Source organism: Arachis ipaensis, chromosome B06 (genome assembly GCF_000816755.2).
Source record: "Arachis ipaensis cultivar K30076 chromosome B06, Araip1.1, whole genome shotgun sequence".
In the NCBI taxonomy this organism is placed as follows: Eukaryota; Viridiplantae; Streptophyta; class Magnoliopsida; order Fabales; family Fabaceae; genus Arachis; species Arachis ipaensis.
This window is the reverse complement of record NC_029790.2, coordinates 9,649,302-9,668,991: the sequence shown is the minus strand read 5'-3', so window position 1 is coordinate 9,668,991 and position 19,690 is coordinate 9,649,302. Positions and strand designations below refer to the sequence as shown.

The window sequence follows — 19,690 nt, the reverse complement described above, 5'->3', positions numbered from 1 at the left end:
ATAAGATAAGATAAAATTTTGAAAAAGATATGATTTTTTTGAAAAAAAAAATTTGAATTTTGAAAATTTTAAAACCAAGATAAGATAAAATATAAATTTTAAAATAAAAATCTGAATTTTTTTTTTGAAAAAAATTTCGAAATATTTGCTCAAAAATAGTTAGAGAAGATATATTTTTTTATTTTTGAATTTTATGATGAAAAAGAAAAACACACAAAAGACACACAACTTAAAATTTTTAGATCTAATGCTCCTTGTTTTCGAAAATTTTGGAGGAAAAATACCAATAAACACCAAACTTAAAAATTTTAAGATCAAAACACAAGGAAGACTCAAGAACACTTTGAAGACTCACAAGAACAATAAGAACATGAAGAAAGAACACCAAACTTAAAATTTTTAGAAAACCAAAATAAAATTTTTGAAAACTAAAGAAAAGTTAACAGGAGAACACCAAACTTAAAGTTTGGCACAAGATTTATTCAAAGAAAAATTATTTTTGAAAAGATTTTAGAAACAAAATTCCCAATTACCAAGAACATAAGCACACTGCTCTAGCCAATTGAGCTATAAATTTAAAGTGTTTTAATAAAGGTATTTAATGTATAATTTTTTTTTGAATACTGATAATTTGAAAATGCACAAGAAAAACAAGAAAAATCACAAAACAAGAAAAACTAAAGATCAAACAAGGAAAATAAACAAGAACAACTTGAAGATTAAGAAAGAACAATGAACACAAATTCAAAAATTTAAAAGGAAATAAAAACATGCAATTGACACCAAACTTAAAATATGAAACTAAATTCAAACAGAAAAACTCAATTATCAGTTTATAAAATTTTCGAAAAATTTAAAAAGAGAAAATAAGGATTTTAAAAAAAATTTCAACCAAAAACAATAATAAAAGACTCTAAACCCAAAAAGAAAAATTTTTCCTAATCGAAGCAACAAAATAAACCGTCAGTTGTCCAAACTCAAACAATCCCCGGCAACGGCGCCAAAAACTTGGTGCACGAAAATTATGATTCACACTTTTCACAACTCCGCACAACTAACCAGCAAGTGCACTGGGTCGTCCAAGTAATACCTTACGTGAGTAAGGGTCGATCCCACGGAGATTGTTGGCTTGAAGCAATCTATGGTTACCTTGTAAATCTTAGTCAGGAGATTAATTATGATTATCAGTTTGAATTGCGAAAAATAAAAGAGCATGAAATAAATACTTGTTATGCAGTAATGGAGAATATGTTGGAGTTTTGGAGATGCTTTGTCTTCTGAATCTCTGCTTTTCCCCTATCTTCTTCTTCACGCACGCAAGGTTCCTCCTATGGCAAGCTGTGTGTTGGTGGATCACCATTGTCAATGGCTACCATCCGTCCTCTTAGTGAAAATGGTCCAGGTGCGCTGTCACCGCACAGCTAATCATCTGTCAGTTCTCACTCATGCTGGAATAGGATTCATTGATCCTTTTGCGTCTGTCACTACGCCCAACCCTTGTGAGTTTGAAGCTCGTCACAGTCATTCAATCCCTGAATCCTACTCGGAATACCACAGACAAGGTTTAGACTTTCCGGATTCTCAAGAGTGCTGCCAATGGATTCTAGTTTATACCACGAAGATTCTGATTAAGGAATCCAAGAGATACTCATTCAATCAAAGGTATAACGGGAGTGGTTGTCAGGCACGCGTTCATAGATTGAGAATGGTGATGAGTGTCACGGATCATCACATTCATCATATTGAAGTGCGAATGAACATCTTAGATAGAAACAAGCGTGTTTGAATAGAAAACAGAAATAATTGCATTAATTCATCGAGACACAGCAGAGCTCCTCACCCCCAACAATGGAGTTTAGAGACTCATGCCGTCAAGAGTACAAAGTTCAGATCTAAAAATGTCATGAGGTCTAAAATAAATCTCTAAAAGTTGTTTAAATACTAAACTAGTAACCTAGGTTTACAGAAAATGAGTAGACTAAGATAGATAGTGCAGAAATCCACTTCTGGGGCCCACTTAGTATGTGCTGGGGCTGAGACTTGAGCTTTACACGTGCCTAGGCTATTTCTAGAGTTAAACGCCAGGTTGTAACCTGTTTCTGGCATTTAACTCCAACTTGTAACCTGTTTCTGGCGTTTAACGCCAGAATGCAACATGGAACTGGCGCTGAACGCCAGTTTACGTCGTCTATCCTTGAGCAAAGTATGGACTATTATATATTTCTGGAAAGCCCTGGATGTCTACTTTCCAACGCAATTGAGAGCATGCCATTTGCACTCTTGTAACTCCAGAAAATCTACTTTGAGTGCAGAGAGGTCAGAATCCAACAGCATCTGTAGTCCTTTTTCAGCCTCTAAATCAGATTTTTGCTCAGGTCCCTCAATTTTAGTCAGAAATTACCTGAAATCACAGAAAAACACACAAACTCATAGTAAAGTCCAGAAGTGTGATTTTTATTTAAAAACTAATAAAAATATAGTAAAAGTGACTAAAATATATTAAAAACTACCTAAAAATAATGCCAAAAAGCGTGTAAATTATCCGCTTATCAGCAACACTTTCTTTTTGTCGAATTATATTATCAAGTGCTAACATTCGCTCTGAGTCTAACTCATTTAACTTATCTAAAATTGCATTCCAATAATCATCGACTGGCAACTCATTCTGTTTCGATACTCTCAAAGTATTCAGATTAATTTCCAATGGTAATACTGCGTCATGACCATACACCAATTTATAAGGTAAAGTCCCTGTCGAACCTCTTGGTAAATTTCGATAGGCCCATAATACTTGACTTAAAGTCTCATGCCATGTTCGAGGCTTGTTCCCGATATGCTTTTTAATCAAGCCTATCAATATCTTATTTGCTACCTCTACTTTCCCATTAGCCTGTGCATAATAAGGAGTTGAAGTAACCATACTAATGTTCCTTGAAGCCACAAAATTTTTAATTCGCTGGCCAGTAAACATAGTTCCTTAGTCAGTACTTAACATTTGAGGAATTCCAAATCGATGAATAATATTTTCCTCGACAAAATCAATTATCTTTGTTTGACCAACCTCTACCAAAGGAACTGCTTCAACCCATTTCGTGAAATAATCAATAGCCACTAAGATAAATTTGTGCTGCTTCGATGAAGGGGGGTAAATCAATCCAATTAAATCTAAAGCCCAACCTGTAAATGGCCATGGCTTTATTATCGAATGCAGTTCAGCCGTTGGAATTTGTTGCATCGAACCATATTTCTGACATTCTTGACATGCCTTTGCATAATCAATACAATCTTTTATCATAGATGGCCAAAATACATGATTGCGATATAACACCCATCTCATTTTCTTTCCTGCCTGATGAGCACCACATATTCCATTATGAACTTCACCCAAAGCAATGTTTTGATCTTCTCGACTCAAACATCTCGACAAACTTCCATCGATCCCCTTTTTTGTATAACTCATCAGCCAATAAAACGAAGTTTATTGCTCATAACTTTAGTTTTCTATCAACTGCAATATTGGAATCTTTCAAATACCGAGCAATAGGTTTTCTCCAATCGGAATCCTCCCATTCATCCATGCATAACGCCTCTCTCTCTCATTTGCTGGTACCAAAATTTAATGGATACTAGATAATTTCTTAATAGTTTCCGGACCAACCCGATACTTCGAAGCAATTTGGGCTAACTCATTAGCAATCTCATTATGAATTCGAGGAATATGCACCAAAGAAACTTTTCGAAAAGACGTTAATAACTCCCAAGCAGTTACTAAATATTTTTGTAACGTCTCATTATTACACTTAAATTCCTTCGACAACTGCTTTAAAACTAACTGTGAATCCCCTAGAATTTGAACTTCTAAAGCTCCTTTGTCGATTAAAATCTCTAGACCCAAAATCAAAGCCTCATATTCGGCTACATTATTGGAACAAGGATACTTTAGTTCGAACAAGAATTCTGATGGAATGCCCTCTGGTGAGATAATGAGGATCCCAACCCCCGCACCATCTTTATGTTTAGATCCATCGAAATACAATTTCCAATAATTAACTTTTACATTTGCCCCTTGGTCATTCAGATCTTTCGAATTGTCCACAAGAAAATCTGCAATGACCTGTCCTTTTACAGCCTTAGCCGAGACATATTGTAAATCAAATTCTATTAATGCCAACATCCATTTTCCTAAACGTCCTCTCAACATAGGAAAACTTAGCATATATTTAATAAGATCGGTTTGTGCTATCACTTTCACCGACTTAGCCACCATGTAACATTTTAACTTCATACAAGCATGATATAATGACAAGCACAATTTTTCGATCGGGGAATACCTTGTTTCAATATCAGTTAAAACTCGACTAAGGTAATAAACTGCCCGTTCATGCCCATTTTCATCATCTTGGTCTAACATACACCCTATAGTGTCTTTAGATGCTGCAATATATAATTTTAAAGGTTCTTGATCAAGCGTTCTATTTCTTCTTTTATTTTCACATTGATTTCAGGAGCAAAACATCTTGGGGTTTGCTTCACAGATCGAGCGTTGGGATTTAATGCTAATCGATGCTCTATTAATGAACGATTGAGACCAGGCATCTCATGGTAATCCCACGCAAAGCAATCTTTAAACTCGTGTAACAAATTAAAAAGGTCAGTTCGAAAAGGATCAATAAGATCTTTACATATATATGTAATTCGAACATCATCATGAGTCCCCAAATTAATTTCTTCTAAAGGATCTTGAGATTCAAACCCTTTATAATGATCATCCTCTTTAATTGAATATTTTTCAAATCCCAAAGGCTCCAAATCATAAATACAATCGAAAGTAAAATCAATAGAATCATGAGAAATAGAAGAAACTTGACTTTCGACTAAATTATTACTATTTTTATTTTCTACACAATGGGTCTCTGCTATTAAATCGGCAGTCTGGCTCACATCATTAATTTCATTACAAGAAGTAGGGAAATCATAACTAAATTCGACTGGAAGCATCGAATCAAACACACTACCATTAACAATTTTATTAACCCTATCCGATTCAACTTCATCAGAAGAATCATATTTATTTTCTAAAAACTGAAAATTATTTAAATAATTATGTAATGTTACCAGGTAATCAGGAACTCCATCACCCTGACTCATGGTGCAGTCTTCAAAGTCTTCAAGAGAGACAGTCCCAACCAGTCGGTTCGAAACCCACGTCTGGATAACGCAACTTTATCGAAAGGCCTTCTGAAGTCAAATAACAACCTTCACAATTATAAGGATTTAGAGATCGATCAACATTTAAAGGCTTTACTTTTCGATTATAAATCCTAAAATCGACATGCATCTGTTCGACATACAGACTCGAATCTGCTTTGACAATTTCAGGTTTGCCTTCCTTAGTCCATAGAAGCACGCTCTGATGCACTGTTGAGGGTACAGCACCCACACCATGGATCCAATCTCTCCCCAGTAAGGCATTATAACTAGCCTTTGATGGTACCACCACAAAAACAGAGTGTCTCTCTGAAGATCCCACTTTTACAGTCAAAGTAACCAGCCCTCTCGCTGGTGTAAAAGCCCACTAAAGTCAGTCACAGCAATATTTGTAGGGACCAGATCATAAGGATGCTTTCCTACTTTTTCCAACATCCTCTCGGGCAAAAGACTAATTGCTGCCCCACCATTAATCAACACCTTATTTATTTTAAACCCATTCAATATTGCAATAACATGAAGGGGACGCAGATGAGACATCTGTCTTTCAGTAGGACGAGGAAAGAAACCTGGCTCATCCTCTATATGAATGAAAGAGAAAGCCCCTTCATCTTCCTGATCATAATCCTCATCTGGATTACTCTCGTATTCTCCAAGGTACTCAGTCGGAATATTCCTTCATCAACATCAAGTCTCTCCATTAGAAGGAAAAACTATCTGAGAATGCACAGAAGGCATTGCCCCCTTGCTCGTCTCTTTTCCTGTCTCCAATTGAAGTTTCTTATTTCGATTTAAACTTCTTCCTCCACCTCTGCCTCTTGGATAACCTCTGGCTCGACTCTGATAGAAAGCATACTGATTCCGAGAAGGTGCCCGATGCCCCCATTAAGGGTTACGTCGATACAGATGATCACGCCTTTGGAATTCTTGACAGTTTCTAATCCACTGAACACCTACAGCTTGGGATCGACTTAAAGGTGGAGTGACATCATGCTGAGGGATTTTTGAACTAGAACCCTCCACACGTCGAATTGGCTGTCTCTGACATGCTTGCTCCTCCCTATGAGAAAATTCTTTTTTCATTCTTTCTTTTTCAAAGATTGCTACCGCTTCAGCATCTAACACAGCATTACACCTTAGACACAGAGATACGTCCCGGTCTTTTATCTTCTGTTGAACCAAGAAATCCAGCAAGCCATCTCCTGTTCTGGGGTATACAGTACTTACCTGTGATTCAAAATCATCAAGAGCCACATTGAAATCATAAGCCATGCCAACCATATTCACCCCCAAGTAGGGTTCGACACAACTGGCATCAACTTCAAAAGGATCTACATCAACCTTCATCTCCTTTTTGCCATCATCAAATTTCAAACGTCCTTCCATGATTGCCTCTTGAATCAAATCCCTGAAACGTACACAACTGTTAGTCGAATGACTAGTTGCTTGATGAAATTTACAATAAGGCTTTCCTTTCAAATCTTTTACGGAACGTAAAGTTCTACCCTCAGGCAAAACTAATTGTTTATCCTTAAGCAACACATCGAAAATCTGATCAGATTTCGAGATATCAAAACTATACTTCTTTCCACTTTTAAGTTTTGAATCATTCAACTTTTCATTACTAGGAAGCTTTTTCAATAAAGAGCAAACATATGGAGGACCTTTCTTAAGTTCAGCCAAATCAACTTCTGTTTCGAAATCAAATTCCTCCTCTGAGGATTCCATAGTTACATATGCCACCTTTTCTTTACGAGTAAATGGTTTACTCTTCGACCTCTGCTCACTCCTATATTTTTCTTTTTCTTTTTTCATAAGTTCGGTCTGTCGAACTTTTTCAGCCAAATGGGCCAAATCGGGAATATGCACATTAAGCAATTTTCTGCACATATAAAATTCCAACCCCATAGTTGCTATTTTCACTATCTCATTCTCAGGTAATGACACATATCATCTACTTCTAGCATTTTTTAAATGTATTAAATAATCATCAATGGTTTCACCATCTTCACATTTCAAAGCCACCAGATCAGTAATTGCCACATTCATCTCACCTCGATAGAATTGAGCGTGTAAAGCAGTTTCCAACTGATTCCATGTTGTAATCGAATTTGGTCTAAGATTCGAAAACCAGGTAAATGCATTCTTCGTAAACGACGAAGGAAAAAACTTCATTTTTAAATTTTCATCATTAGCTAAATTCCCGATCTCGACCAAATAACGAGCAACATTTTCAGTAGTTGATTCTCCAACTTCTCCAGCAAATTTTGTGGTTATTTTCGGATTTTTCATCCCTCTTGGCACTTCTACCATTTGAACTACTTGGGGAAAAGCAGACACAAAATGAGGTTGATTTATAAAACCAACATTTAGCCCAACCCGATTTAAAACCTCTTCGACAATTCTAGTGACCTGATAACGATCACCACGCAATCTGGCTACAACATCATCAGCATTTTGATCTCGACGAACCACACGAGGATTTTCTCGATTCGGAATATCATTTTCATTTTGAAAAATATTTTCTATCCTCTCGTTGTTTCCTCGGGCATTGTGCCTCTCACCATCATCATAATCGACGATTCGAGCAATCCTCTCGACTTGTCTAGCAAGACGCACGAACCTCGATTCATGATCAGCCATCATGGGATTCAGAATTGTAGTCATTTGCTGAGTCAATAAATTGACCAAGTCATGGTGACTTTCCTCCACTTGTTGTCGATATACTGCCATTGAATTCATAGCATTCAAACTGGAACCCACATGATAATCACGAGAATACTCGGATTGTTGTGGGTTTTGAACATTGTTTGCTCCATTTATATTCCCAAAACAGATAGGCGGCATAAAACCACCCACCGGTGGGGTATAACCGGGAGGAAGACCGTAGGGGGGCCAACCAACGGTTAATGGAGGTTGATATGGTGGTACAGGACCACGTGGATGAGTATTACGTCCAACATTTCCAGTTTGAATAGTTGTAACGACTATACTTTCAATCCCGACTGCGCCTTCTGAACGTGAAGACATATCGGCCTGTTGCATGGATACTGGTACGCTATCATTGGTGGATGAACCACCATTCACATTCGATAATTCAACAACCATGTGAATGATCTTTCCACTTCGTAATCGCATACACTAGACAAATACTGGAAAAAACAGTTATTTTGACACACTTCAATTTAAAACTGTCCCATCGGGAGTGCCAATTTGTTTTGTCGATTTTTAGCAAATCGATGGTGGTTCGATTCTAATGGTCTGGGAGCGAAACCTACTCCTCTGTGCGAGTACTAGTTTTCTAGAAGTGCATCAAAAGCGTCTTCAATTAGACCAAATTTGAAAATTAAAATAAAGTAAATCTGTAAATTAATAATTGAAACTTAGAAATTGAAAGTTTTGAAAACTAAATAAATAATAAATGGAAAGATTTGCAATGAAATTAAAAGAAGACAATAAAATGCCCTTGATTGGATCGAAAGGACTTCAACATAAAAGATTCAAATTCAGAAGGATAAATTTAACAAACAAAAGTGAAGGACATTTAGTAAATAAAATTAATTGAAATGATAAGTTTACAGAAAGAATAAATTAAAAGAAAGGAGAAGGTGGAAGGAACCCTACAAAAAATGTAACTTGAATGCAAACTCAGGAATTCGCTGGGATGTGAGAGTGCTAGAGTGTTTTTCTGAATAAAAGTTCCCACCCCTCTTCACTAAGATTTTCTAATATTTATAGGCTAATTTTTACATAACTGACGATTAATTGGTAATTAATTAAAATTAAATACAACATTTCAATTTTGAAGTGCAGTCTCCCTTGGTAACCGTTCCCGCCGTATGATTGTAGATATTCCCCATGATCTCCTCGTGCAATAAAAGCTATTAACTTCCCACTTTCACAACTATTCGACCGGCTCTTTCAAAGGCCTTACTCGATTTTCCGAATCGAATCTTCTCCTTGATTTGACTTACTCGATCAACAAAACAATCGAAAATCAAATCGGCACCAATCACTTCCAACTTTATACTTACGCGTGTGTCTTCTCGAGAAACCATACTTGACTCGTTTCGATTCCACTTACTTTTATCGAAAATATTTTTTCGATCAACAATATTATTTTATTATATTCGGTTCAATTTTAGTTGAACATTTAAACCTTTAGTCTCTAATTTTTCGATTTAATGACCAATTCAATTTTCAAAACTTTGCTTTTGAGATTAAAGTAAATATTCAATTCAATTTGTCTATTTATATAAAGGATAACATGACTCTTAGTAAAAAATGAGACAACGTGACTCTTAATCTTATTATTTTGAGATAACACGATCTTTCCATAAAAATATCCGTCAAAACTAATAGAAATTGAATTTGTGATAGTTTTATTTGTAATATTTGGAGTTTTAAGTTATTAACAAATAATCTGTCAGTTATAATTCGACTAAAATCATCCTAAAAATCGGCAATGTAACAAACTAACAAAATGGATTTATTCTGTTACAAAGTATAGCACATAAAAGGTAGTTACGCATCTTAAGTTAAACTTTTCTACCACAAGAATAGCTCAAATTGCATAACCGCACTATAGGATGTTTGAAATTAAACGCTCTGTAAAAGGAAAAAAAAATCCTAGAAGGATGAGGTACGATATTCACTCATAATATTCTTGAACTCGCCTTTTAATCTCATTATTTACTTGAGTATCGGAGTGCCTTTACAAATATCTAACGCCGCTTGTTTTGTCAGAGTCGATGTATACCTAATCCACCACCCCAGGAGAAAGCGAGCTTACACTTAGACATGACGAGTTATACATCATCAGCAAGGCTACACATACAAGAACATTTGGCGCCCACCATAGGGTTGACCTTAACGTAACCCCACAGTTTTCATTCCCATTTGTTTTTCTCCTCTTTTGCATTGATTCGACAAAGGCAGGCGAGTATACTCCACCTCCTCCTCCACCAACTTACGCCGAGTTGCTAGCTATGAATGTGGCGCTGCAAGCCAAAGTTCAAAGAGTGAGCAAATTATTGGCCCAACGACAGAACAGTCGAGATGATGATGAGCATCGGAAGAACATAAAAAATAGCGATAATCGTGAGACCATATCTTTAAAGCCAGCACTGGGGTGGAGGTCACCCCCGGTAAGAGGGACAAAAAGAACAAATCCACCACCGACAACAACTTATTAGAAAAAGTATTATTCCTCAAATATTTTCAAAAATATATTCTTCTGCCTCGCCCATCTTTTCCATGCCCAATATCTGCCTAGGCCGAGGATTCTAACACAATTGAAATATCATCATTAAAAACTCATCAAGGTAAAAATGATAGTTATCCTCAGCCAACCTCATTTTTACAAACATCTCCTTAAAACCCTTGTGAGATAATTTGTAAAGGCTAAAAATGGCTCGGCCAGAAGTACTATTGATATTTACCCATGTGCCTTTCTTAACCTTTTCGCTTGAAAAATAGCAAAAAACACCTCTAACGAAGAATCTAATTCTAAAAACTCCATCAAAATTTTAAAACCCCTTACAAATGTCCAAGCATTAGGGCGCATTTGGGTGGGTGTACACCTCAACTGTGTTAACACACCACGCTCAAAGTTTGTGAAAAAAAATTTACTTTCAATTGCACAAAAAAATCACACAAATACATATAAAAATACTTGAAACCCTTTGCTTTGTGACACACTCTATTAGTAGCATTAATTTTCAAATTTTCTTCTTCCCTCACTCAACCCTGATGACCCAACTGATCTAGGCTTTACTTATCATATAAAAGAAAAGCACAAGACTTGACACTACTATTTACCCAAGAATAAGGGTTAGCTTCATCCAAGACAAGCTCTTTTTCTTCTTCCAACTCTTCTCCCTTATCCTTATCTTTCTTTTTACCCATCCTCAAAATCTTAGAATAACTAAGTAAAAGAGAAACACAAATTAATAGAAGTGGCAAAAATATTAACCTCTGTTTCTCATTTTTAATTTTTCTCTTTGAAACTTGATATAAACTCTAAAGAGAAAAACGAAAATCACAAAAAGACTTATACTATTTTTTGGTCAAGTAACTATGTATACTAGTTATCAAAGGAATGCTCTTGACCGAAGATCTTTCAAATACAAACCCACACAAGCTATTGGTCAAGGCAACCCACTACACACATCTTGAAAATTGGCCATGATGACCTCCTAGATAACGGTAAAAGTAACTACTGACATTTATGATCATCACTCGCTTTCTCCCTCTTTCATGTCACAATTTTAAACCTATTTTAGTTTATTTTTGGCTTTGTTTGTATGCCCTTTTAACTAATTTTAAGTTTTGTGAAGCAAGTTGTCATGACATTTACAATGTAGTCAAATTGAGCTTGTGTGCTACTCCTCATTATTACAATGTCGATTTATAGGTCAAAAAATCATCTAAATTCAATTTGTCTTATTGAAAAATACCACAGGTCAAGTTTGGGCGCTATGATTCGTCAATATAGCTTGAACCAAACCACCCTATAAACCGACAACATGACAAATTAACAAAATGAATTGATTCTATTACGAAGTATAGGACATAAAAGGTAATTATGCAGTATAACGTTAAACTCAGTTACCACAAGAATAGGTCAAATCACATAACTGCAATATAGCACAATCGAACTTAAACCCTCTATAAAGAGAAAAAATCCATAGGAAAGAAGTACGCTATTCACTTAGAATATTCTTAAACTCACTTTTTACTCTCACTAACTTGAGCGTCAGGGTGTCTTTGTAGGTACCCAACGCCGCTTGTTCTCTCGAAGTCGACGTATACCTGATCCACCCTTAGATGAAGGCGATCTTACACCTGGACAGAACGAGTTATACATCATCAACAAGAATAAGTTTATTTTTTAAAATGTTCTGTCATTGGTGGTGCTCAGATGGAGAAGGACCCTTGTAGGAAGAAAAAGTATAATACAAAATTATTTCGAATAGAAAAAAAATTGTGAGACTAGAAATAAAACTAAGGGATGGTGATGTTGGTATTAGTGCTGGTGGTGTGATATAGGATTTAATAACCATGATGAGATAGGATGGTACAACAGAAGTAATAGAGATAAAAATTATGATTATTGGAATGAGAGATGTGGTGGTGATTGATCCTTTTGTTACATAAAATTTTGTAGAATTTAAAATCCCACATATTGCAAAATAAATCATCATAAACTTAATTTCTGTCAATATTTGACAAAATTTTCAACAAAAAAATTTGCATTGTTGGTGCACGAAATCGCAATCACACTTTTGTAATTTCGCACAACTAATCAGCAAGTGCACTGGGTCGTCCAAGTAATACCTTACGTGAGTAAGGGTCGATCCCACGGAGATTGTCGGCTTGAAACAAGCTATGGTTATCTTGTAATTCTTAGTCAGGATATCAGTAATGATTCTTAGTTTTAATTGCAAAAAGTAAAAGAACATGAATTAAATACTTGTTATGCAGTAATGGAGAACAGGTTGAGCTTTTGGAGATGCTCTGTCTTCTGAATCTCTACTTTTCTACTGTCTTCTTCTTCACGCACGCAAGGCTCCTTCCATGGCAAGCTGTATGTTGGGAGATCACCGTTGTCAATGGCTACCGTCCGTCCTCTCAGTAAAAATGGTCCAAATGCGCTGTCATCGCACGGCTAATCATCTGTCGGTTCTCACTCATGTTGGAATAGGATCCATTGATCTTTTTGCGTCTGTTACTACGCCCAACACTCGTGAGTTTGAAGCTCGTCACAATCATCCCATCCCAGATCCTACTCGGAATACAACAGACAAGGTTTAGACTTTCCAGATCTCAAGAATGCTGCTAATTGATTCTAGCTTATACCACGAAGACTCCGATCTTTCGGAATGGAGGCTAAGAGATACACACTCAAGCTATTGCAGATAGAACAGAAGTGGTTGTCAGGCATGTGTTCATAGGTGAGAATGATGATGAGTGTCACAGATCATCACATTCATCAGGTTGAAGTGCGAGTGAATATCTTAGAATAGAAACAAGCGTGATTGAATGGAAAACAGTAGTAATTTCATTAATCCATCGAGACACAACAGAGCTCCTCACCCCCAACCATGGGTTTAGAGACTCATGCCGTAGAAAATACAAGTTCTGATATAAAATGTTATGAGGTACATAGTAAGTCTCTAAAAGTTGTTTTTATACTCAACTAGTAGCTAGGGTTACAGAAAATAAGTAACTAAGTACAGATAGTGTAGAAATCTACTTCTGGGGTCCACTTGGTGTGTGCTTGGGCTGAGCATTGAGCTTTACACGTGTAGAGGCTTCTCTTGGAGTTAAACGCCAGGTTGTAGCCTGTTTCTGGCATTTAACTCTGGTTTGCAACCTGTTTCTGGCGTTTAACGCCAGAATAGGGTAAAGACTTGGCATTAAACGCCAATTTGCGTCGTCAAAACTTGGGAAAAGTATGGACTATTATATATTTCTAGAAAGCCCTGGATGTCTACTTTCCAACGCAATTGAGAGCGCACCAATTCGTCTTCTGTAGCTCCAGAAAATCCATTTCGAGTGAAGGGAGGTCAGAATCCAACAGCATCTGCAGTCCTTTTTCAGCCTCTGAATAAGATTTTTGCTCAGGTCCCTCAATTTCAGTCAGAAAATACCTGAAATCATAGAAAAATACACAAACTCATAGAAAAGTCCAGAAATATGAATTTTGAATAAAAACTAATAGAAATATACTAAAAAGTAATTAAAACATGCTGAAAACTACTTAAAAACAATGCCAAAAAGCGTATAAATTATCCGCTCATCACAACACCAAACTTAAATTGTTGCTTGTCCCTAAGCAACTGAAAATCAAATAGGATAAAAAGAAGAGAATATACTACAAATTCCAAAATATCAATGAAACTTAGTTCCAATTAAATAAGCGGGACTAGTAGCTTTTTGCCTCTGAACAGTTTTGGCATCTCACTTTATCCTTTGAAGCTCAGAATGACTGGCATCTATAAGAACTCAGAATTTAGATAGTGTTATTGATTCTCCTAGTTCAGTATGTTGATTCTTGAACACAGCTACTTTATGAGTCTTAGTCGTGGCCCTAAGCACTTTGTTTTCCAGTATTACCACCGGATACATAAATGCCACAGACACATAACTGGGTGAACTTTTTTAGATTATGACTCAGCTTTGCTAAAGTCCCCAATTAGAGGTATCCAGAGTTCTTAAGCACACTCTTTTTGCTTTGGACCTCGACTTTAACCGCTCAGTCTCAAGCTTTTCACTTGACACCTTTACGCCACAAGCACATGGTTAGGGACAGCTTGGTTTAGCCGCTTAGGCCAGGATTTTATTCCTTCAGGCCCTCCTATCCATTAATTCTCAAAGCCTTGGATCCTTTTTACCCTTTCCTTTTGGTTTAAAGGGTTATTGGCTTTTTTGCTCTTGCCTTTTGGTTTAAAGAGCTATTGGCTTTTTCTGCTTGCTTTTTCTTTCTCTTTCTCTTTTTTTTCGCAAGCTTTGTTATTCACTGCTTTTTCTTGCTTCAAGAATCAATTTTATGATTTTTCAGATTATCAGATAACATTTCTCCTTTTTCATCATTCTTTCAAGAGCCAGCAAATTTAACATTCATAAACAACAAATTAAAAAATATGCACTGTTCAAGCATTCATTCAGAAAACAAAAAGTATTGTCACCACATCAATATAATTAAACTAATTTCAAGGATGAATTCGAAATCATGTACTTCTTGTTCTTTTGTGATTAAAACATTTTTCATTTAAGAAGGGTGATGGATTCATAGGACATTCATAGCTTTAAGGCATAGACACTAATCTTTATTTATTATTTAATAGAAATAATATAAAATAGGCATAGAAGCAGACAATTGGTAATAAAAGAAATGAAATTAATGACATAAAGACAAATGACTCTAATACTAATACTCATGTACTCTTAAAATGGATAAAAGGTTATCACAGAGTTAGGACTCAATAACCTTTATTTTGGGAGATGGATGCTCCTTTAGTCTGTGGGGTGCTTGGCCCTTCAAAAGATAGCTTCTGGCACTTCAGCTCTTGTAGCTCACGCCCCTGCTCCTCTTGTTATTTCAGCAGTTTGCAAAGCATGCTATTTTGAACTTGCTGTTCTTCTTTCAATTGATCCATAGCTTCTTGCAATTTGATGACAGATGCTTCTAAGCGGGTCCAATAGTCAATCTGAGGGATTTCTGGGAGGAACTCATGTGCCCTCCTTTTGATGGAGTTATCCTGCACTTGTCCTTCCATGAACTTTTTGGTGATTGGGTGCTCAACTGAGATATACTCATCCACTCCCATCTTCACCCCAGCATCTTTATATAGCAGAGAAATTAGGCTTGGGTAAGCCAATTTGGCGTCAGTGGAGTTCTTGTTTGCAATTGTGTAGAGCTCACAAGAAATCAGATGATGAATCTCCACTTCGTTACCCAGCATAATGCAGTGGATCATCACTACTCTTTTGACAGTGACTTCAGAGCGGTTGCTGGTGGGTAGTATAGAACGCCCAATGAAGTCCAGCCAACCCCTGTTTCAAAGATCTCAGTAAGAGGGAGGAACGCCCCTTCTACTGGTTCTATCCGAGACAGGTGATCTGCTACTTGGTTTTCTGTCCCTTTTCTGTCTCTTATCTTTATATCAAACTCTTGCAGGAGCAACACCCACCTTATGAGCCTGGGTTTTGATTCCTGCTTTGTGAGTAGATATTTAAGAGCAGCATGGTCAGTGTACACAATCACCTTTGATCCTACTAAATAGGATCTGAACTTGTCAATGGCATAAACCACTGCAAGCAATTCCTTTTCTGTAGTTGTGTAATTCTTCTGTGCATCATTTAGAACACGGCTGGCATAGTAGATGACATATAGAAGTTTATCATGCCTTTGTCCCAATATTGCACCAATGGCATGGTCACTGGCATCACACATCAGTTCGAATGGTAATGTCCAGTTTGGTGTAGAAATGACTAGTGCTGTGACCAGCTTAGCTTTCAGAGTCTCAAACGCCTGTAGGCACTCTGTGTCAAATATAAATGGCATGTCAGCAGCTAGTAGATTACTTAGAGGTTTTGCGATTTTTGAAAAATCCTTTATAAACTTCCTATAGAATCCTGCATGCCCCAGAAAGCTTCTGATTGCCTTAACATTGGCAGGTGGTGGTAATTTTTCAATTACCTCTACCTTAGCTTGATCCACCTCTATTCCTTTGTCCAAAATCTTGTGCCCAAGGACTATCCCTTCAGTCACCATAAAGTGACATTTTTCCCAGTTTAAAACCAGGTTAGTCTCTTGGCACCTTTTCAGAACAAGTGTCAGGTGACCAAGACAGGAGCTGAATGAGTCTCCATATACCGAGAAGTCATCCATGAAAACTTCCAGAAATTTTTTCACCATATCAGAGAAAATAGAGAGCATGCATCTCTGAAAGGTTGCAGGTGCATTACACAGCCCAAATGGCATCCTTCTGTAGGCAAATACTCCAGATGGACATGTGAATGCTGTTTTTTCTTGATCCTGGGGATCTACTACAATTTGGTTGTAGCCTAAATAGCCATCCAAAAAGCAGTAATAATCATGACCTGCTAGTCTTTCTAGCATCTGGTCTATGAATGGTAAAGGAAAATGATCCTTTCTGGTAGCTGTATTGAGTCTTCTGTAGTCAATACACATGCGCCACCCTATAACTGTTCTTGTAGGAACTAGTTCATTCTTTTCATTATGAACTACTGTCATGCCTCCCTTCTTAGGGATGACTTGGACAGGGCTCACCCAGGGGCTATCAGAAATAGGATAAATAATCTCAGCCTCTAGTAGTTTAGTGACCTCTTTCTGTACCACTTCCTTCATGGCTGGATTCAGCCGCCTTTGTGGTTGAACCACTGGCTTAGCATTATCCTCCAAGAGGATTTTGTGCATACATCTGGCTGGGCTAATGCCTTTAAGATCACTTATGGACCACCCAAGAGCTGTCTTGTGTGTCCTTAGCACTTGAATCAGTGCTTCCTCTTCTTGTGGCTTCAAGGTAGAGCTTATGATCACAGGAAAAGTGTTGTCTTCTCCCAGAAATGCATATTTTAGGGATGGTGGTAGTGGTTTGAGCTCGGGCTTGGGAGGCTTTTCCTCCTCCTGAGGCATTTTCAGAGGTTCTTCTGTTTCCTCTGATTCCTCTAGATCAAGCTGAACATCTTTAAAGATGTCCTCTAGCTCTAATTCGAGACTCTCAGTCATATTGACTTCCTCTACCAAAGAGTCAATAATATCAACTCTCATGCAGTCCTTCGGTGTGTCTGGATGCTGCATAGCTTTGATAGTATTCAACTTAAACTCATCCTCATTGACTCTCAGGGTCACTTTCCCTTTTTGAACATCAATGAGAGTTCGTCCAGTTGCTAGGAAAGGTCTTCCTAGAATGAAAGTTGCACTCTTGTGCTCCTCTATTTCCAGCACTACAAAGTCAGTGGGAAAGGCAAATGGCCCAACCTTGACAATCATGTCTTCAATTATACCTGATGGGTATTTTATGGAGCCATCAGCAAGTTGAAGACAAATCTGGGTTGGTTTGATCTCTTCATTCAAACCAAGCTTTCTGATAGTGGATGCAGGAATTACGTTGATACTTGCACCAAGATCACATAGAGCTGTCTTGGTACAAATTCTCTCTAATGTGCATGGTATCATAAAGCTTCCGGGATCCTTAAGCTTCTCTGGTAAGCTTTTCAGAATGACTGCACTGCATTCCTCAGTGAGAAAAACTTTTTCAGTTTCTCTCTAATCCTTCTTATGGCTTAAGATTTCTTTCATGAACTTAGCATAAGAGGGTATTTGCTCAAGTACTTCTGCAAACAGAATCTTTATTTCAAGGGTCCTGATATAGTCTGCAAAGCGGGCAAATTGTTTATCCTGTTTCGCTTGGCAGAGTTTCTGAGGATAAGGTATTTTGGCTTTATATTCTTCAACCTTGGTTGCTGCAGGTTTATTTCCTACAGAAGCAGGCTGATAAGCCTTCTTGAGGGAGTTATTATCAGCACTTGCAGGTGTCTGATCTCTTACTGGCATTTGAACGCCAAAATTGAACATGGAATTGGCGTTTGACGCCAACTTTTCACCCTTTTCTGGTGTTTGAACGCCAGAATCATTCCTCTCTGGGCTCTTACTGTCCTCAGAGGGATTTTGGGTAGCATTCTGCTCATCCTCTGTCAGTTGTTCTTTCCTTGGCTTTCTGCTGCTTTGAGTTGATGTATTTAATGTTTTTCCACTCCTTAATTGAACAGCTTGACACTCCTCTGTTATCTGTTTTGATAACTGCTGTTTTGTCTGATTCAATTGGGATTCCATATCCTTGTTAGCAATTTTGGATTCTTGTAACATCTCCGTAAATTCTGCCAACTGCCTTGTTATAGAAGATAGTTGCTGATTGAGTTCAGCAACTTGCTCCTGAGGACTAAAGTCAGTTAATACTACCTTAGCTTCTTCTTTCATGGAGGACTCATTACTTATGTATAGATGATGATTTCTAGCAACTACATCAATAAGCTCTTGAGCCTCTTTAATAGTCTTTCTCATGTGTATAGATCCACCAGCTGAGTGGTCTAGAGATATCTGAGCTTTTTCTGTAAGCCCATAGTAGAAGATGTCTAGTTGCACCCACTCTGAAAATATTTCAGAGGGGCATTTCCTTAGCATCCCTCTGTACCTCTCCCAGGCGTTATAAAGGGATTCATCATCCTCTTGTTTAAAGCCTTGGATGTCCAGCCTTAGCTGTGTCATCCTTTTTGGAGGGAAATATTGATTCAGGAATTTGTCTGATAACTGCTTCCATGTTCTTATGCTTGCTGTAGGTTGGTTATTTAACAACCTCTTAGCTTGATCTTTTACAGTAAATGGAAACAGTAATAATCTGTAGACATCCTGATCTACTTCCTTGTTACGTACTGTGTCAGCAATTTGCAAGAACTGTGCCAGAAACTCAGTAGGTTCTTCCTGTGAAAGACCAGAATACTGGCAGTTTTGCTGCACCATGACAATGAGCTGAGGATTTAGCTCAAAACTGCCTACTTTGATGGGAGGTATACAGATACTACTCCCATATGCAGTAGTAGTGGGATTACCATACGACCCCAGAGTCTTTTTGGACTGTTCATTTCCACTTAGATCCATGATGGAGAAAGGGAGATGATGTGGATTGTAATAAAAAAATTTATTTATTTATTTATTTTTGAATACCGAAAATTAAAAGGAAAATAAAATAAAATAAAATAAAAAAATTAAATATAATTTTGAAAATTAGAAAAAAAGATAAAAAGGAAATTGAAAATTAAAATAAATAATTAATTAAAAAGATTTGAAAAAGGTATGATTTTAAAATTCGAGATTGGAAAAGATAAGATAAGATTTTGAAAAAGATATGATTTTAAAAATTTTGACCAAATCAACCTAATAAATTTGAAAATT

The 19,690-nt window shown here is 37.0% G+C and overlaps 1 long non-coding RNA gene across 1 annotated transcript in view; it reads left to right on the top strand.

Moving 5' to 3' along the window:
- The window catches only part of LOC110263893, a 19,982-nt gene extending 4,060 nt beyond the window's left edge, over window positions 1-15,922 (top strand). Inside the window, exon 3 of the long non-coding RNA XR_002349628.1 lies at window positions 15,780-15,922. This is a non-coding gene — a long non-coding RNA (uncharacterized LOC110263893). The remainder of the gene's footprint in view (window positions 1-15,779) is intronic.